We start from the raw sequence: 19,444 nt of genomic DNA, 5'->3' as shown, positions 1-19,444 counted from the left end.
CTCCCTGGGCAACCCATTCCAGTGCTTCACCACCCTCACTGTAAAGAACTTCTTCCTTATATCTAATCTAAACTTCCCCTGTTTAAGTTTGAACCCATTACCCCTTGTCCTACCACTACAGTCCCTAAGGAAGAGTCCTTCCCCAGCATCCTTGTAGACCCCCTTCAGATACTGGAAGGCTGCTATGAGGTCTCCACGCAGCCTTCTCTTCTCCAGGCTGAACAGCCCCAACTCTCTCAGCCTGTCTTCATATGGGATCTGCTCCAGCCCTCTTATCATCCTCGTGGCCCTCCTCTGGACTCGCTCCAACAGCTCCATGTCCTTTTTATGTTGAGGACACCAGAACTGTATGCAGTACTCCAAGTGAAGTCTCACAAGAGCAGAGTAGAGGGGCAGGATCACCTCCTTCGACCTGCTGGTCACGCTTCTTTTGATGCAGCCCAGGATACGGTTGGCTTTCTGGGCTGCAAGTGCACACTGCCGGCTCATGTTAAGCTTTTCGTCAACCAACACTCCCAAGTCCTTCTCTGCAGGGCTGCTCTGAATCTCTTCTCTGCCCAATCTGTAGCAGTGCCTGGGATTGCCCCGACCCAGGTGTAGGACCTTACACTTGGCTTGGTTAAACTTCATAAGGTTGGCATCGGCCCGCCTCACCAGCGTGTCAAGGTCCCTCTGGATGGCATCCCTGCCCTCCAGCGTATCAACCGAACCACACAGCTTGGTGTCGTCGGCAAACTTGCTGAGGGCGCACTCAATCCCACTGTCCATGTCGCCGACAAAGATGTTGAACAGGACCGGTCCCAACACCGATCCCTGAGGGACACCACTCGTTACAGGTTTCCAACTGGACATCGAGCCATTTAACACAACTCTCTGCGTGCGGCCATCGAGCCAGTATTTTTTATCCACCAAGTGGTCCATCTATCAAATTGATGTCTCTCCAATTTAGAGACAAGGATATCATGCGGGACAGTGTCGCACGCTTTGCACAAGTCCAGGTAGATGACGTCAACTGCTCTGCCCCTGTCCATCAGTTCCGTGGCTCCATCATAGAAGGCCACCAAATTGGTCAGGCAGGATTTCCCCTTAGTGAAGCCATGTTGGCTGTCACCAACCACCTCGTTGTTTTTCATGTGCCGTAGCATGTTTTCCAGGAGAAACTGTTCCAAGATTTTGCCGGGCACAGAGGTGAGACTGACTGGTCTGTAGTTCCCTGGGTCTTCCACCTTCCCCTTCTTGAAAATGGGGGTTATATTACCCTTCTTCCAGTCATCGGGAACTTCACCTGACTGCCAGGATTTTTCGAATATGATGGGCAGTGGCTTAGCAACTTCATTTGCCAGCTCCTTCAGGACCCGCGGATGGATTTCATCAGGTCCCATGGACTTGTGCACGTTCAGGTTCTTAAGATGGTCTCAAACCTGATCCTCTCCTACAGTGGGCCTAAGGTCTTCATTCTCACAGTCCCTGCATCTGCTTTCCAAGACTTTCGTGGTGTGGTCAGAGCATTTGCTGGTGAAAATGGAGGCAAAGAAGTCATTAAGAACCTCAGCCTTCTCCAAATCCATGGTAGCCAGTTCTCCTGATAGCTTCTGGAGAGGGCCCACATTGTCCCTAGTCTGTCTTTTATTTGCTATGTATCTATAGAATCCTTTCCTGTTATCTTTTATATCCCTTGCCAAACTTAATTGTAGCTGGGCCTTAGCTTTCCTAACCTGGTCCCTAGCTTCCCGGGCAATGCTCCTATATTCTTCCCAGGCCACCTGTCCTCGCTTCCACCTTCTATAAGCTTCTTTTTTCCCTCTAAGTTTCCTCAGCAGCTCCTTGTCCATCCATGGAGGTCTCCTGGCCCTCCTGCTGCACTTTCTTCTAGTCGGGATGCAACACTCTTGAGCATGTAGCAGGTGATCCTTGAATATCAACCAGCAGTCTTGAGCCCCCCTGCCCTCTAGGACTGTATCCCATGAAACCTTACTAAGGAGGTTCCTGAAGAGGCCAAAGTCTGTTTTCTTGAAGTCCAGGGCAGTGAGCTTGCTGCATGCTCTTCTCACTGTCCTGAGGATCTCAAACTCAACCATCTCGTGATCACTAGAGCCAAGGCTGCCCTGGAGCGTCACATTTCCAACCAGTCCCTCCCTGTTGGTGAGCACTCCATCCATAGGAAGGGCTGGAGGCAGGGAATGCACCCATAGTCTCGACAGGGTGTCCCAGCACCCTGCCCAGCTGAATCTTACAAGTATCCGATGCGGGGGAATCCCCTGCTTCCCTGGGGAGATTATTCCAGTGGCTGATAGTTCTCGTTGGGTAAATTTTTTCTCTTGTGTCCGACCGGAATCCCCTTGGGAGTAACTTAATGCTTATCAACACCCCTGTCTTTTCCATGAGAGTCCTTGTAAAAAGGGAGTGTCCAGCTTCTTTATAGCTGCCCTCTAAATACTGGAACATGGGGACAAGGTCTCCCCTGAGCCTTCTTTTCTGCAGGCTGAACAGTCCCAGCTCTTTCAGCCTTTTCTCACACACTGCCCAGTCCTTGGATCATCTCTGTGGTCCTTCTCTGGACCCTCTCCAGCCCATCCACATTTTTTTTTTTTTAGAGCAGGGACCAAAACTGAACCCAGTATTCCAGGGGTGGCCTGACAAGCACCAAGTAGAGCATTTTAGTATTATAATGAGGACAGTTCAGGTAGGGACTCTAGGATCTTGTACTGTCTCGCCAAGTTGGCAAAGTATTTGAAACATCATGACTCTGTACATCCTTGAGTTCAACCTTTCCAGGATACATGCTCAAGTAAAGAACGTCAAATGTTCCATCCCAATTAAAGAGTCCTTAGTCTGACAAACTTAAATGATTTGTTAACAAGTTATCATGTCCTTGAAACTGTACATCAATTCTATGGACATCAACAGGAAAACTGCAGCTTGGCCACACGGGTACTGGTCCATGACCAACTGCATGTGGACAAAATGCAGATACCGTCTTGCTAAGAAAAAAATTACCTACCCAGCTAAACCAGAACTAGTGTCCTGTACCAAAGGCTGTAACCGGCCCCAAACAGCCGTACGAAAGGCTGTAACTGGCCCCAAATAGCTGTCCTGACTGACAGAGAGCCGGCATCACTAAGACGCAGCCCTTCCTGGGAAGAGCAGGTAACTGTCCCCAGCTCTGCCATAAAGGGCCAATGCCTCACTCTCTCCAGTCACACAACACCTGCCCCACCCCAAGCACATTCCCCTTCTTTGAGTTTTCCCCTACTTTTTCTTTTTATGCTGCATGTACAAACTCATTTTGCACCTTATACCAAAGCCAAGCAAGGGCTTACTAAGGGTATAATTAGAGCATTAGTTTAAGTCAACTTATTTCACTTTGAACTAAAAGCAGCCCATAAATGTGTGTTCATATAATTTGTACCTGCATAATTAGTACCTGTATCTTATCTGAGATAGCACTAGCAAAACATCAGCAGTAATAACATACTGCTATAAGAGAGAGCCTCTAAAACTGCCTATAGCTGTTTCACACATGAACGTGTAATCTTAGCTCAAAATTCATACATGTAAGAAATTGATAATAGAACAATTACTCTTATAAATGATAGAGCTTTTCCCCCACCTCTTCTACTATGGTACACAAGAAGTCTTCCTTATCAGGAAGGTAGGCTGTCAGAGGCTTGGGTTTTGAGGGGTTTTTTTGTCCATCCCAGAAGTCTCTTCTCTGTATTAGTACTGTTACTACTGCTTGATGCAAGTTTGACAGGACTTCTCACCATATACGGATAAAAATGACTTCAAACTCACTGTCCACTCAAAGGGATTTTGTCTCCAGCATCTTGAGTAGTGCATCATCTAGCTCCTGGTTCCATCACTCCATGCAGAACTAGAATGCTGTAGAATGAGGCTGAACTACGACCCACCACCACACTGCACTCCTGCTCAGCTGTTTTCAAACCAAGCAAGCATGGCTATCAGAATTAAAAACCAAACCACCAGTCTCTTTATAGTGGCGTTTAAGGAGGAATGAGTAAGTGCTGATCAAAAGGCTGCAGATTCTTTTCCAGGCAGGGGAAAGAGGTGTCAGAGGCTATGCATAGCAACACGTGTTCAGAATGGAAGATACACAGCTCTTAGAAACACGTATCATCAAATGCTTTTCCTCCTCTGGAGAAGCAAGCTCCTGAATCTGAGGTCATAAAAAACCCCACAACATTTTAATGTTATGTGGTAATTTATGTGGCAGCTTCAAATGTGAACCCGTCAAGAAACCTGGGGGTGCTGAAACATGTAACCCTACTTATGCTACCTGGTCACTAGTGTTGAGATGATGAGGCATGAGTAACATCCAGTTATTACAGAATACTGGTCAGTGAGCTGCTCTTGTCACATACGTGACCCAGTGCTTACCACCCTGCTGATGCTCAGCAGAGAGCAGCCAACCAGCTCCACTCTGTGATTTGCCTTTGAACACTGAAGTTGTGCTTACCACCAAATGCTGCCTCAGCTTAGAACCACTCAAGAGTGCTAGTTTCAAAATGCTTTATTTATGACAAATACATTAGTTGAAAGAAATGACAAATCAAATCAGTAGTGTGTAAATTCTTGAAAAGCTGCAACATGCCTTGAAAAAACATTCCTGCTTCATGAGACATCAGAAGTAGCAAGACAGTGACATTCTTGGAAGGCACTACGGAAGGACTATACGCGTGACTTTTAAAGGTTTGAGAAATGAGAGGATGATGTAGTTCAAATAGTAAAAGTTGCACAAAATACTGAGTTTGATGAAAGAGATATTCAAGAACTTACAGAACTGAATGAAGAAGAGTTACAGGAAAATTAATTAGAACAAATTGCAAACATAAAAATAGAAGACTGAAAAGCATCAACAATGGAAACATGGACACAAGTATGTAGCGGAGCAGTAGGAAGTTCAGTGAAGGAAGCTGAAACATAGTCCCTTTTCATTCTAACAGTTTAATTAATGTGAATGTACAAACTGGCTTAAGAACACATTTGTCAGTTGTAAAGGGGAATTACTGTAGTGACATTTTAATGAGAAGGGATAAATGAACATGAATGGAAATATTCAAGAGGTTTTTCTCTCCTGATTTGTAGTCACAATGGCAAATCTTTCAACAACATTGAAAAATGTACATTAAAAAAATATGGCTCAGAATAACTTCTACTGACAGAAAGCTGAACTGCCACATACAGTTCCATGGATGGAATTCAGCAGAGGCTGAGTTAAGGAAAGCTACAGAGCTTTTTCTGCATTTAAAAATAGAATATCACCTACCTTGGCCAAAGCCTGCTCCAGCTGTCAACAAAAGTACAGCTTGGCAGATATACACGGTTTAGTCCAAACATCTTCAGATGGAAGGCTCATATATATATATATAAAAAAAATTAAACTTCCATTACTAGGAAAAAAATTAAGAGAGAATCTTCTCGTCATGAACACTTAAAAAAAAGGCAACCAACCACCTGAGAAAAAGCATACAGAAACGGAAAAAGAGAAAGGTAACTGTGAGTTGTTTAGAGTAATTTACTGGGTGCCTTAAAATGTATTGGAGAAAAACTGCTGGATTAGTATCACACCAAATCAGAACAAAAATAAAACCTGCTTGAGAGAACACATGGAAGAAATCACCAAAGCCTCTCTCTCTATACCCACATAAAATGCTGGCTATTACTATCATCGACAGGACATTAATAACTGATATAAAGCAATAATGAAAATATACAGATTAGTCTTACAAAAACAAAAGCAAAAGAAAACCTAAATCTAAAAATCAGGAGCATGGAGCTCTGCAGGGAGCTCTCAGCCTTTCCACATAGGTGAGGTGCTCCAGTCCCTTCATCATCCTTGTGGTGCTTCACTGCTCTTTCCAGTGTGCCCATGTCTTTCTTGTACTGAGAGGCCCTGAACTGGACCCAGCACTGCAAGTGTGGCCTCCCCAGTGCAGAGCAGAGGGGAAGGATCCCTTCCCTCAACTGCCAGCAACACTCCTCCTAATGCAGCCCAGGATATAGGACACCATTCTCCTTCTTTGCAGCAAGGCCCCATTGCTGCCTTGTGTCTACCAGCAGCCCTAGGTCCTTTTCTGCAAAGCTGCTTTCCAACTGCTTGTTCTCCAGCACTTGCCAGTGCATGAAGTTATTCTTTCCTTGGTGCAGGACTTCACGCTTTCCCTTGTTGAACTGAAGGGCCCCTTTCTCCAACCTGCTGAGGTCCCTCTCAATAGCATCCTGACACTCTGGTGTACCACATCCACTCTTCTCTCAGTTTGGTGTTGTCTTCAAGCCTGTAGATCATTAATGAAGAAATTGAATAGGACTGGGCCCAGTATCAACCCCTGGGGTACACCACTAGTTACTGGCCTCCAAACAGGCTTTGTTCTGCTGATCACTACCCTCTGGGCCAGCTCTTTTCAAGCCACCTCACTCTGTGTTCATCCAGCCTATACCTCATCAGCTTTACTATGAGGATCCTATGGGAGACCATGACAAAGACCTCACTGGAGTCCAGGTAGAAAATATAACACAAATGTCCCAAGACAGTTCACTAAATCATTGTATTTATTTAAGCAACTGGCTAAAGAAAAGCAAAACCAGAGGGCAAATGTGCTAGGCCCTATTCATAGAAGTAACAGAAGCCCAAGCATGATTCAGTTAAATATTACAACACTGAAAATTGATCTCAAATTCACTGATTATAAATTGCTCTAGACTATAGCAGGAGACACCCATCTCACATGTTTATACCAATTTGTGTGTCTTAAGCCGAAACCCTTTACGCACCTTACAGCTCAAGAAAAAGAGAGCTGTCAATTCCAAAAGGCAGGCAGAAGGGCAGTAGTGCATTACCCAGAGTCAGCAGACACTGAACAGCAACGAGTGCTATGAGTTACTGACCCAGGCACAGGGACAGGTCCAGTGCTTCTGTCAGAAGCACTGTTAGAGACCACTTAATAACAAAGTGGTCTCTAACTATCCCCACAATGGTAATCTAAAGAGATTAGATACACAAGCTCCTTTGATGTAGCCAAGTCTTTCTCATTGAGGTGTCTTAGAGCAATGCTGTAATATAGCAAGAGATCTACACTTCATTTATTAAGAAAACTTGGTAACAAATCCCCTCCTTAGCACATACGCATTACAGCAACAGTCCTAGAACATAAAGACTCTCAGCTGCTTTATCCCCTTTGGTTTTGCTTTATGAGAATTCTTGCACTCCATGATACCCAGCTGAGAATCATTTATTTGTTGGTGTAGCAAAAGTGATTTTCAGAGCCCTTGCATGAGGCCAGCACAAACAAGTGTGGTCTGGCATAATTTTGCATTCTTTTTTCATATTAACCATATTTCCACTCTCTGCAAGGACAGGCAGGAGCAAACAAACATGCCTCTGGCCATTTCCCAGAGAAGAAACAACATTTACAAGAGTCAAAGTTATTTAATTTCACTTGTTTTGGAAGGAGAAAAACCCAACAAACAATCACAAACAAGAGTTTCAGGTGGTCTTCAGTGGATACTGCTATTCCAAAGGCACAAGCAAGGTAAGCAGCAAACTTTCCTCCATAGATGTTTGCCTATATTGGCTTCCCCATTTGAGCAACTCTGGAGTATTATCAAAACCATGGGAAAGTAACACCTCATTAATTTGGGGAACCTGAAGTAAATGCCAGGGTAATTGTTACCTGGCCAAAGCAGCCTGAGAACTACAGAAGCTTCTTTTGGGAGAAATGGGGCAGGAGCGGATGATACTATACCCCTTTCTCTGCTCCTTCCACTACCTCTTAGAGACAGACTGTACAAGAGACTGTTCACAGACACAGGGGTTAGGAAACTGCAGCAAGTTCTCATAAAGAAATGAGGAAAGAAAGACAAAAAACAGGTAAAAGTAATGCTTTAAGGGTCATTAATGTCATGCTTTCAGCCACATTTCTTCTAACAGTTCACTCAATTTTGTTTTAAACATGCCTCAACAAATGACCACATAAAGTGTCATGTTTTCTGCAAGACTTTATCTGGGTTAGATCCCCTCTGACTCAGCAAACTTTTCTTTTTAACTTCCCAATGACGCTAAATCAGAAACCACAGCATAAACAAAAATAAATATAGGATAGAAAGAGGCAGGGGAGGGGAGAACAGGAGATTTGCAACTCATCTTCATGGAAAGAAAAAAAAGTTTCCTCTCTCTGCTACAGCTACCACAGTCAAATAGGCATTAAATTTTGAATAAATAAATAAAGTAACTGTATGAGTATTTCTCAGGAAAGCTACTGGAAAATAGGAGGATTCACAAGAAATGAGAAAGAAACAGCTCAAAGCAAGCTATGCATACAGAAGGTCAATAAGAGCAAACACAAAGGGGAAACTTCCCCCTACATCAAACTTTTATACACTGCAAAGTGTAACTCAAGGAATAAACTCTTTGCCTCAGCTTTTCAAAAGGGAGGAAAAAAAAGACAGACAGCTAATGGGAATGAGCAACAGGAAATGGCATTACCTTGCTGGAGGTATGGAAAACTTCAAGAATCCCACTATCCCCAAGAAGATTCTGCTGAATGTCTACCCTAGAATTTGGAAGGGATGGCGCACTAAATCCCAAATCCAAATATAAAAAAATACTGTAAGAAATCTTTCCAGTGTAGTTGCAGCATAAGTTACTTCAAGCTGCTTGCTCATGCCTCGGCCTCTTCCAAATATCGTGTTTTTTCCCCTTATAGTTCTGGAATTTTAGCACAGTACCTCTTGAGTGGTGCAATAATCACTTTACCCCAGCCCCTGTTTAAGTTATACAGCCCCACTCTGGAGAATTTACTTCTTTCCCAGAACTTTCCTGCTTTTCCTTCAAGTAAATTCCTTCCTCCCCTTCGCCATGTGGTTATCACCCCTCAGTACCTCACTGCACTGAGCTGCTCAATACCAGTCCCATCAGTTCCAACAAAGAAAGAGGCACCAGGGTGGGAGCCAGGCTCCCAGCTTTCACCACACTCTTTTGTGATTATCTCACCATCTCTTTATCCAACAGTGTTAACTGAAGGCACCCACTGCACTATTTAGTTACTGCAGAATGCTGATCACATTTTACTCCCTTATTTCATCTTGCATTCAAAGTTCAGTTAAAGTGAAGAAAAACAAAGTACGGAAATTGAGATGAGAGGCCTCATTTCTGGCCTTTCCTCCTCTAACGAGGATGCCAAATGCTTGGTTTGCCAGTTAAACAAGCAGGTTTTCACTTGCCTGTTGCTGCTTACAGGAAGGATGCTGAATGAGGCTATCTGACCTGGGTTGTAGAAAGCAACTGTGGTGCAGAAAACTGTCAAAACTTCCCAAAGTAAGAACAGAGCTGCTAAATTTTCATACTAGCTCCTGTAACTACTCTTCCTTCACTTACATTTATAAACCCCTTTCTATTCTCCATCACATGCTGAACTTTATGAGCTAGAAAAAAATAGAGCTTCTATTCAAAATACAACGTATGTTTTAGAAGTTTTCCTGAGTAACACTTCAGCAGCCTGCTGGCACAACCAGAAACATCAGTTTTCAGACATGACTGCCTCCTTTTTTTTATACTGAAAAAGTATAAAAGCCCAGAATTCTGATAGTATTTGAGGATTTCTATTGTATGCCTGATGCATTTTGCCCCTCACATGACAGCCCAAGCCATACTTGTGTTCCCACACAATCCAAAGTCTATGACAAGTGAAAATGTCTTGCACTATCTCACTTCATCTTGTTAACTGTACTTGCAACCAAATGACCTGAAGTTTTTTGCATTCCCCAGATACTCCACCACCAGATGCCTCAAGCAGGGAACATGCGCGTGTGTTGTCAACAGAAGAAAATTCATTAGGTGAAATATATTCCCAGAATCCCAGGGGGAAAGCCATGCTCCAGCCCAGAGAGGAAAGCAAAAAGCTGCCGAGGTCCCCGCTCTTAACAAAAACACTCCTCAAGTCCCAGATCCAGTGATCAGTGTAAGAGTGAGCATTTTAGCAAAAAGAGAACATAGCTTCCCAACCCCACTTCAGAGGTGTACAGTCATATATGACCAACCCTTGAGGTATGGAACAACCTATGGCAGTATCTATCTCATCATGCATCAGGGTAAAATAGTCTAAGTAACTTAAATACATCAGGTAAGAAGTTATAGCTTTAATCTACTTGGTACAGCACCTGAGCAGAGAGACAAGGCCTAGAAAAAACCCACCTGCCCCTTCCCACTGTAAGTGGGACACTGAGCATGGAGCCAGAGAGAGAGATCAGGGACAAGAGGTTGCAGTGCAGCAAGAGGTTGCTGAGTCGGAGGAAAACAGACAGCAAACATTTAATCATATTCATACACATTTACCGAGCAAGGCGTCAGACAAATCCCTTCTCACCAGCAAGTCTCCTGGGATGTGAAAAAACTCCCTTTTTTAAGAGATTTTGTGGGAGAATTCTATTCTATTACAAACTATTCAGCTATGCTGCTAATCCTGCCCTGCTAATCCACTGACAATCCTTCTGGCTACACAATCATTGACAATTCCTGTTTGTCTTCACAGGAAAGCTGCAAAGTCTGGTTTGTGTGTCCTACTAGTACACTGATGTTTTCAAGCACTTTCTCTGCAATTACCTCACTGAACAGTACAAAAGGATTCAGTAGTTCTCTGATGCTTAGTATACCTTAGTTCATCCTGGACATCAAGAGAAAGCTCAGGGGGGATCTTATCACTCTCTTCAACTCCCTGACAGGAGGATAGAGCCAGGAGGGGCTAGTCTCTGCTCCCAAGGAACAAGTGACACGACAAGACGAAACGGCCTCAAGCTGCACCAAGGGAGGTTTAGATGGAGATTAGGAACAATTCCTCCCCAAAGGGTGCTCAGGCATTGGAACAGGCTGCCCAGGGCAGTGCTGGAGTCACCAGCCCTGGAGGTGCTCACACACCGTGTAGACGAGGCCCTCAGTGCCACGGGTTAGTGGTGGCCATGGCAGTGCTGGGGAACGGTGGGACTTGATGATCTCGCAGGTCTTTTCCAGTCCAGCTGATTCCATGATTCCGTGATTAACCCCCCTGCACGCAGCGACCCTTCTCACCGCTGCCGCCGAACAGGCGGAGCGGGGAGGCGGCTCCGGCTCCTGTGCCGGCAACACAGGCGGCGGAGCCACCGGCCCGGCCGGTAGCCGCCGCGGGGAACCCGCTCCACACGCCGCCGGAACTCGGAAGCGCCCGCCCCGCGCGTAACGGCTGCTGCGGGACGCCGCCAGGGGACGCACGGTGACGCGGCAGCGCCGTCCCCGCCTGCAGCGGGCGGGTCTCGGCTGCGTGGCCCTGACCGCTCGCGGGCTGGAATGCGGGAGGCCTCGCCGCGCAGGGGCCGGTGTTCAGTTTGCACGAATTTCAAAGTGGCTCCGGGCAGTTACGAGCAAAGCCGAGGGAGGAGGGAGCAGGGAGCGGGCAGGGCTGAAGACTGCGAGTGCGGCGCGTTCCTGCGCAGCCGTCGGAGTCCCGCGCGTCAGGATGAAAGTGTGTCAGTAAATCGAGGGGTAGATTATGTCTCCGTGAAGGACGAAATAGGGAGATATTTAGGCAGAAGTTCTTCCCTGTGAGGGAGCTGAGGCGCTGGCACAAGGTGCCCAGAGAAGCTGTGGCTGCCCCATCCTGGCAGTGTCCAAGGCCAGGTTGGACACAGGGGCTTGGAGCAACCTGCTCTAGTGGAAGGTGTCCCTGCCCGTGGCAGGGGATTGGAGCTGGATCAGCTTTAAGGTTTCTTTCTTACAACCAAAAAACCATTCCATGGCTCTATGACAAAGGCACATCTGCCACAAAGGTACAGTTTTCCTTAGAGTGTACTGACAAACCTGGGGAGTGCTCACAGACAAAAAGGAGCTTGAGTGAACAAGGTCATGGATGTAGAACAGTGTTCATGTGCAGAGACTCCTCGCAGGCCTGGCAAGCTGCTCAGTTGGAAGCTGAGGTTAGACAATTTCAGACACTGAAAAGGTGCAGTTCTTCACCTACAGAAACTATTTACATGTGGGTTGGCTGAATTCTCAATTATTAATTACTTTAAAACAACTTTGTTCTAAAATACCTATTGCTGAGAGGTGCTGTTTCATCTTCTCAGGGAGGACAAAAGAGATGCTCAGTACATCTGATTTTAATCTGTCCATCTTCTCTATATGCTACAATATCAGTCTGTATAAATACTAGATTAGAAATTCACATGTGACTTCAGGAACTGGAGATCAAGACTCCGCCAAACAGAGTGATGGGCTCTGAGCACTGGAGATTGGCTCCTCCTGCCTTTTTCATGTGGGGAGACTTCAGCTGGCCAAGCCAAGCAGATGTGTGTCTTCATCAGATCACACTGGATGTTCAGCTACCCCATTTGCACTGGGGACTGTGACTAACCCATCTAGTCACAGGTTAAGGCCGAGTTACCTGATCACAGGAGCCTTGGATCAGCTCCCACACTCTCTCCCAGAAGGAAAGGATGGCAGTGGTAGCTGAGCACTCTGGTGAGAAATGAGCAAACAGCAGCAACAAAACCACTACACACACACCACACCACACCCCCCCTGCCGTGCTGGTACCCAAAAAGTGCTACTATACAAAAGATTCTGACAATAGTGATTCTTCCTTTTTTACTCCCCATCTGGGCCATTAATTTAAGGCAGTTTCATACAAAAACAAAAAACCACACACACACAGAAAACCACAAAACCAACCAACCAAAAACCCCAAAACAAACAACATATAATAGTGAAACTGTGCAAGACTACATTCATGGTCCCACTCCTGTAATTCCATTCAGATGTTGGTGCTGCTCATTATAATAATGTTGGATTTCTCCACAGTCACACTTGGGAGGGGAAGGGAACAGGCAAGCTTCTCATTATCTGCCAGCAAGGCACGGTTGAGCAATCACAGACTGCTGTGAATTCACTTGTGAGCTCTTCAGGGATACGCAGCACATGTCCATTGCATCAAAAAGCAGCTCAGTGCTGAGTGCCAGTTAGTACCTATGACTTCTTGATACTGACTTGGAATAAACCAGGAAGATGTTGTTAAACAACTTCAGGCTAGATAGATAGAAGGGAAAAAGCAAAGCTGCACTTAACCTAGATCATCTAATATATACAAATAAAGTGCCTGGAACAGATCAAAACCAGAAGTGGCAGACAAGATTAGTCACAAGTCTTTACTCAAAAAAAGCATTCACCATCATCTTATAACAGAGTCCAGGGGATCTGAAACACTAAAGTAAGCAACTCAAAGAACAAGATGAGGTTCTGTTCTGCAGGTCCTGGGTCACCCTCATAGAACCATAGAATGGTTTGGCTTGGAAGGAATCTTAAAGCTCATCCAGTTCCAACCCCCTGCCACGGGCAAGGACACCTTCCACTAGACCAGGTCTAGTGTGGTGACAAGGCAGGTCTGAGGTCAAACTGGGAGGTCAGGTCTGCTGATGGCGACCAGGGTCAGGCACAGTGTTATCGGGGCAGGTCCATAAAAGCAAGGCAGGTGTGAGATCAAGTTGGACAGTCAGCCATGGGTTGGGGTCCACATCTGTGGGGGCCATACCCAGGCACAGGCATGACTGTTGCTGGGCTGGACACCAGTACCCCTATGATGTAGCTCAAGCAGGACAGAAGGCCCAGGTTTGAGCTGAAATGGAGATCCTGGGCCCATGGGGAGAAGGTTTGTGTGAAGGCTGTAGGAGAGATTGGTGAGGGCCATTAAGATACACTGGTACACTCAGGACCCTGATACTGACACCAGATGCTCATGTTTAGTCTCTGCTCTTCCTGTGTTTGTCCTCTGGCTAGTGTATGAAAATGTCCTTCCCATCTGAGAATTACATCACTGTCACTACTCTCCATTTCTAAAATGATGAGAGCTCTGAGGCTCAGATTCTAACTCAGATATGGATATGGTTAAATAGTTATAGGGAAATTAAAAAGATACAAAGGAAGGCCAAAAAACATGGCACAACATGTGGAGTGGGATCACACACCATCTAGAAATACAAACTAGTGAATGCACTTTGTTCAGGGCAAAACGCAAGTCCCTTCTGCAGGTCACCTTTAGTCAGTGTTTCAGAAAACAAAGACAGATCTTCTCAGCTCATCTATACCAGAAAACAGTAGGGCCTGTTGTATCTTACCCTCGAAACCACTGACAATCTTCAAACTTGCCTTCTTTCCAGTTTTCTAGGAAACTGTTAATCCCCACAGCTAGAAAGACCCCGCTAGCCAGCATATTGCTGTAGAAGGCCAGGGGCAACTGTCTTTTCTAAAGAACAAACACTAACCTCTTGGCTGGTCTGAGCAATAGCACAGATAACACCTTCAAACAAGCACAAAGACAATTTAATTACAAAGAAGAAGTGAAATGATTAAGTTACTGACAACAGCACTATGAGTAAAACCAATGCCCTTCCAGTTTGTACTTCCCTCCTAACTTACTAACAACAGTTCTCAGTCAGTGCAGCAGTGTCCAGTTCGATAATCAAATTTTTAAATCAGTTTTGAAAAGATGGAACAAAGGCAGCCCACAAATGCAGGTTAAAGGATAGAGAGAACCAGAAAACAACAGATTTTAAAATGTTCACTTTATTTAATAAAGATAAGATTGAAAGGTGATGTGTTTATTTTAGTTACATTACTGAGAAATACTTTAGTCAAATACAGGTTATCAGACTCAATGCAAAATGAACTAGATTAAATTATATGTATGATACAACACAGAAGGCTGAAACAGAAGAGTGATGGAGTTTGTTTTGACCATAAACTCTAGGAAGGCAAAAGCCATTACACTGGGATTTTCCTCAAGATGAATAATTCAAGTCGGACCTTGCTTGCTGATAGAACCCAGACCAAAGTTCACATGGATTTTAAGTTCCTTTACAGATTATTTTAGACTCTATTACAAATCAATATTATTTAAGGAATAATAGGAAGGAAGCTACACACTGAAACCTTGTAGAACTTTTTTGGTGAAATTGTCTAGATTTAACGGGGGTGGGGGTGGGGTGGTGTTCAACAATTCATATTTCAATATCATACAGGGAAAAGCCCCAAACTCACATTGAAACTCCCTTCCTTACAGCCATGTTTGGTTCAACTTATTCTGAATCTGATCTTCAGACTAGGAGTGCTATTTATCTGATCTAAATTTAGCTATCTGTAGGTGGTTTGGATTTAGCTGCAGTTCACCTTTCTGGTTTTGAAGGTCTGAATTGCATCCATGGATATATTAACAAGCCCTCCAAAGACTATAAAATGAGCACGGGATGACCTGCCCTGATGTAGACACCTATGCAGCAGTCACCAGTGTTCAGGCTGATAAATTCTGCCTTCAATATCTATATCATAACCAAAACACTACCAGAAACCTCATCACTTTTTTGGGCCTCAAAAAAGACCCCCTGCAGTTTACTGATGACAGGAAAGATATGTTATCTCAAAGATTTAAATAATCACATAAAATTCTACACTCACTAGTGTACGAAATTGCTCTGTCCACAGAACAGCAGCCAAGGAACTGATGAATCATTACCTTGCTAGATCTGCCTCAGCCATTAATATGTTTGCCTTCACAGAGTTTCCTCCTTCCCTACTGTCCATGCATCTCCATCTTTTAGCATCCTACAGCAGATCAGTACAAAGGAGAAGAAGACACAGTGGCTGAATAAAACAAAATAAATCCATGCAGCAGTTGTACTGCAGGCCTGAAACATTCCTGACTGCTTTCAAGCACTCTAAAGCCAGATTCTGACCCAAGTATCCCAAACTCCAGCGTGGAGTTATCTGTTCAGCCATCCAGGAGACCCAAGAACCACAAGAAATAGTCTAAGGCCAAGCTTTAAGCACAAAACTCTGCATTGCAAGAATGAAGGAAAAAAAAATATCATAACTGGAGCATGAATTTGAAAGATATTTTCTGTGTAGGAAAGAAGGAAATGAAGGTAAAGATCATAGGGCAGGAACTGTATGTACAAGCACATAATGTAAAGAAGCCAAATAATGGATAAAGTGATCTCTTCAGGTGCATGCAAATTTGAGAAAAAAGTCTACCAGGAGTTTGCTAATAGCATCAGAAGGTTTATAGCCGTATAACAGTATCAGCAGGTATTAAAAGATGAATAATGCTACTGAGAATTATGAAAACCCTTAACGTCACAGACATAGACTGGAAAACAAGAAGACAGTTACAATGGCTGGGCCTCAGCAGCCGCACAGGTGATAACCAACAACCTCCCACAGAATAATCCCAGAACCAACAGAAAAATGTGCACTTCAACTTTTTGGTTTGCTAAGGAAGATTTTATTGTAACTCTGACCATAAAACCAACCCAACGCACAAACCTCCATTTGAATGTTTCAGTTTAAATTAACTGGAAGGATGAATAAAACAGGCCTGTATCTAAGCTGCTCACTTATAACAGGAAGAAATTCTGACAAATTAAGAGATGAATGTAACTAGTCAGATTTACAATCTGAATATGAAAGGAACTTAGCATTTCTTTAAGGCAAAGCTGCTAAAGCTGCTTTTTCAGTATTGGCAGCAGCAGAGTAAATCAGGAAGTGTATCCTACGCTGTGCTCCTATCTGAGTCTGACATGCATCCTTCTTCACTTCCTGGAGATGCTGCACTATAACTGTAGTGCCAGTTATGACTGAACTGCTGGTAACCAGTCAGGGAAGGAATCACCTGCATCTCTGTAAGAGACCTTTCACTTACCATGTCAGTTTTCTTTGTACTAGTGGTAAATGGTCAGATGCCACAGACTCCAAGACAAGCAGGATGCAAGTGACACACACAGCCACAACCTGCCTACATTATCAAGACAGCACAGAAGGTTCAGATCACCGTGTCGATGAAAAACAGTCAAAGCACGACCTGAGCAAGAGATTAGTTATAATGTTAGGTAAATGAAAGTACTTTGGAAAGCTTTCTTTTACACGTACGCTTCTTTCACTGAAGGTTCATACAACTGGAGCAGTCAATGTGTAGTTTAGACATATTACCAAACTCCCAGACATAAGTAGCTTTAAAGAAAACTCCCATTAAATATGGGGGGGGGGGGGGGGGGGGGAACCAACCCCCAAAAAACCCAACCACTGTGAGGGTGCCAAGCACAGGAATAGGAGCCACAGGGGCCATGGGATCTCTGGATATACTCAAAAACCAAACAAGCAAGGCACTGAGTAACTTGATCTAATGAGTTCTGCATGGAGTAGGGGTATTGGATCAGATGACTCCCATGAGATTCTTCCAACCGAAATTACTCTGACTTTATTCTATTATTTCTTTCTTAAGCTATACTCTCAGGTAACAGCAACAATGAATAACTTTCTCCTAGAGGATTCAATCCTATCCCACTGGATGATGACTTGGATTAACCAATCAAGCCTTAACTTTACAAAATACCGCAAAATATTTCCTCAGCAGTGTGTTAACCACAAGAATATCAAACTGACCAAGTACTCTTTGCACTGGCTTCTATTTGGATAAACATCCAAATTCTTAATTGTGTGCACATAGAATATGCAAAAATCATCTGATGGTCTAGATTGTGAGAGACTGTGATAATCATCCCAATAGCACTACGGAACATTTTGTGTATCAGAGTGTAAATTTGCTTACACTTGTACTTCAAAACACACTTCTTTGATCTTGCCTTTTCCAATACAGATAGCAACCTGCACATTAAAATCAAGAATTGGACATAAAAGCCTTATCAAAGAAAAATATTCTGGGACATACACAATTATACTTGAGAGGAACAGAAAAGAACAAGGGAAAGAAGATAAATTAGTCACATGATAACAGGCTACTGGAAAGCAGTTATTTAAGGCTGAAATCACTGAAAATTTAAGAAATTACAAGAGATTGTCCTACATGTAGAGATGTCCATCCACCCTGCATTCCTTCTGACCTCCACTGTTAGAGACCCTAAAAGGTGTGAGTCCTGAAACCTTGAACTAACTACTCACAACGAGTAGAGCATTTTAAATGTAACATTCCTGCTCCAGTTCCTTTCCTCCAAAATCGGGATAATCACACCATCACAGCCCAATTGAGTACCAAGAAGTTAATTGCTGTTTGTGAAGCTTTCCAGTAGGATACTGATGAACAGCATGGCGACACCTGTGTGGAAGTTAGTAACTCCATTCAATGTGGTGTTTAAGCGGCATGTGGTGAATAAAGCCCAGGGCAACACAGTGGAGGATGATTAAAAGCAATATTGACTGGTTCCCTCCTCAGCAGGCACTCTCCATCCATAACACCGCGTGAAGCAAGTTCCTATAGGAAAAATAGCCCACAAATACATAACAAGCCTGTATCATCATGCTTACTGCCAAACCCCGAGGACACCTCCTCTCATCATGGCCCCTTAAGAGTACTTTTTATAATGCACGCACTAAGCTGTCGTACAAGCACGCTGCCCTGTGGAAGGAAGTGCGGCCCGTAGCGCACAGCGCGGGATGTGCGGGCAGGCACTAACTGCACATGAAGGCCAAGTTACAGCGCTTCCCCTCAGCCGCCGGCGGCCGGTTTCCTGCCCGCAGCGTTCCCACTGCCGGCTGCCCTCAATGAGCGCCGACTGAGGGAGGGAGGAATGAAAACAAGAACGGCAACCAACTCCCGCAAACTGCTGTAGACCCCCTCCCCTCCCCGCCTCTATAACATGGCACCCGCCCCACCCCGGCCCCGCCCGCCGCGGTGCCCGGGCCCGCCAGAACCGGGCTGCCCGGCCTGAGTCACCGCCGCCTCCCGCGGAGCCGCCTCCCGCCGCGCCCTCCCAGCCGCCCGGGCACCGCCCGGCACACAGCAGCCGCGGCGGTTGCCAGGCTGAATAAGATAGAACATGAAAGGTGAAATAACAGGAGCTGCCACGCCCGGGGCTGCGGGGAATCTCGCTTAACCCTTCTCCGCCTGCGCTCGCAGTGACTCCGGCTCCAGAAGGGGCTGTCCCGCCACCCAGGCCGCCCCTCCGCCAGCCAGCCCGGGGGGTGAGGGCAGCAGGGAGGCGGGGGCACCGGTACGGCCGCAATGCCCTTTGCACAGCACCCTCAAGGGACACGGGGGTGGCCTCGAACACCCTCGGCACGGCACCCCAAGGAGCTCGGGGCACATGGGTGGAAGCTGCTGCTGTGGAAGAGGAAGGCACAGTGCCCTGCCTGCTACTGCTGCAGTGGTGCCATTGCCCAGGAGTTACTGCTGCAGCACACTCCTGTCTCCCCAAAAGGGACCCCGGAGCATGGGAAGTCCCTGATGAGCCCAAACCCTCCTTCCCTGGGTGGCTGCGGGACTGAGTGTGCTGGGCCGAGCCTGGGACCGGTGGCCAGGGCCCCTGCCCGGCTGCCAGCTCTTGCTCCCAGGCCTGCTCTGCAGCCAGGCCCGAGCTGGTCTGACAGGCTCAGGGCAGACGGGAAGGGAGAGGCCGC

The sequence above is a fragment of the Strigops habroptila genome, chromosome 1 (assembly GCF_004027225.2).
Source record: "Strigops habroptila isolate Jane chromosome 1, bStrHab1.2.pri, whole genome shotgun sequence".
NCBI lineage: Eukaryota > Metazoa > Chordata > Aves > Psittaciformes > Psittacidae > Strigops > Strigops habroptila.
This window is presented reverse-complemented; position numbering follows the sequence as displayed.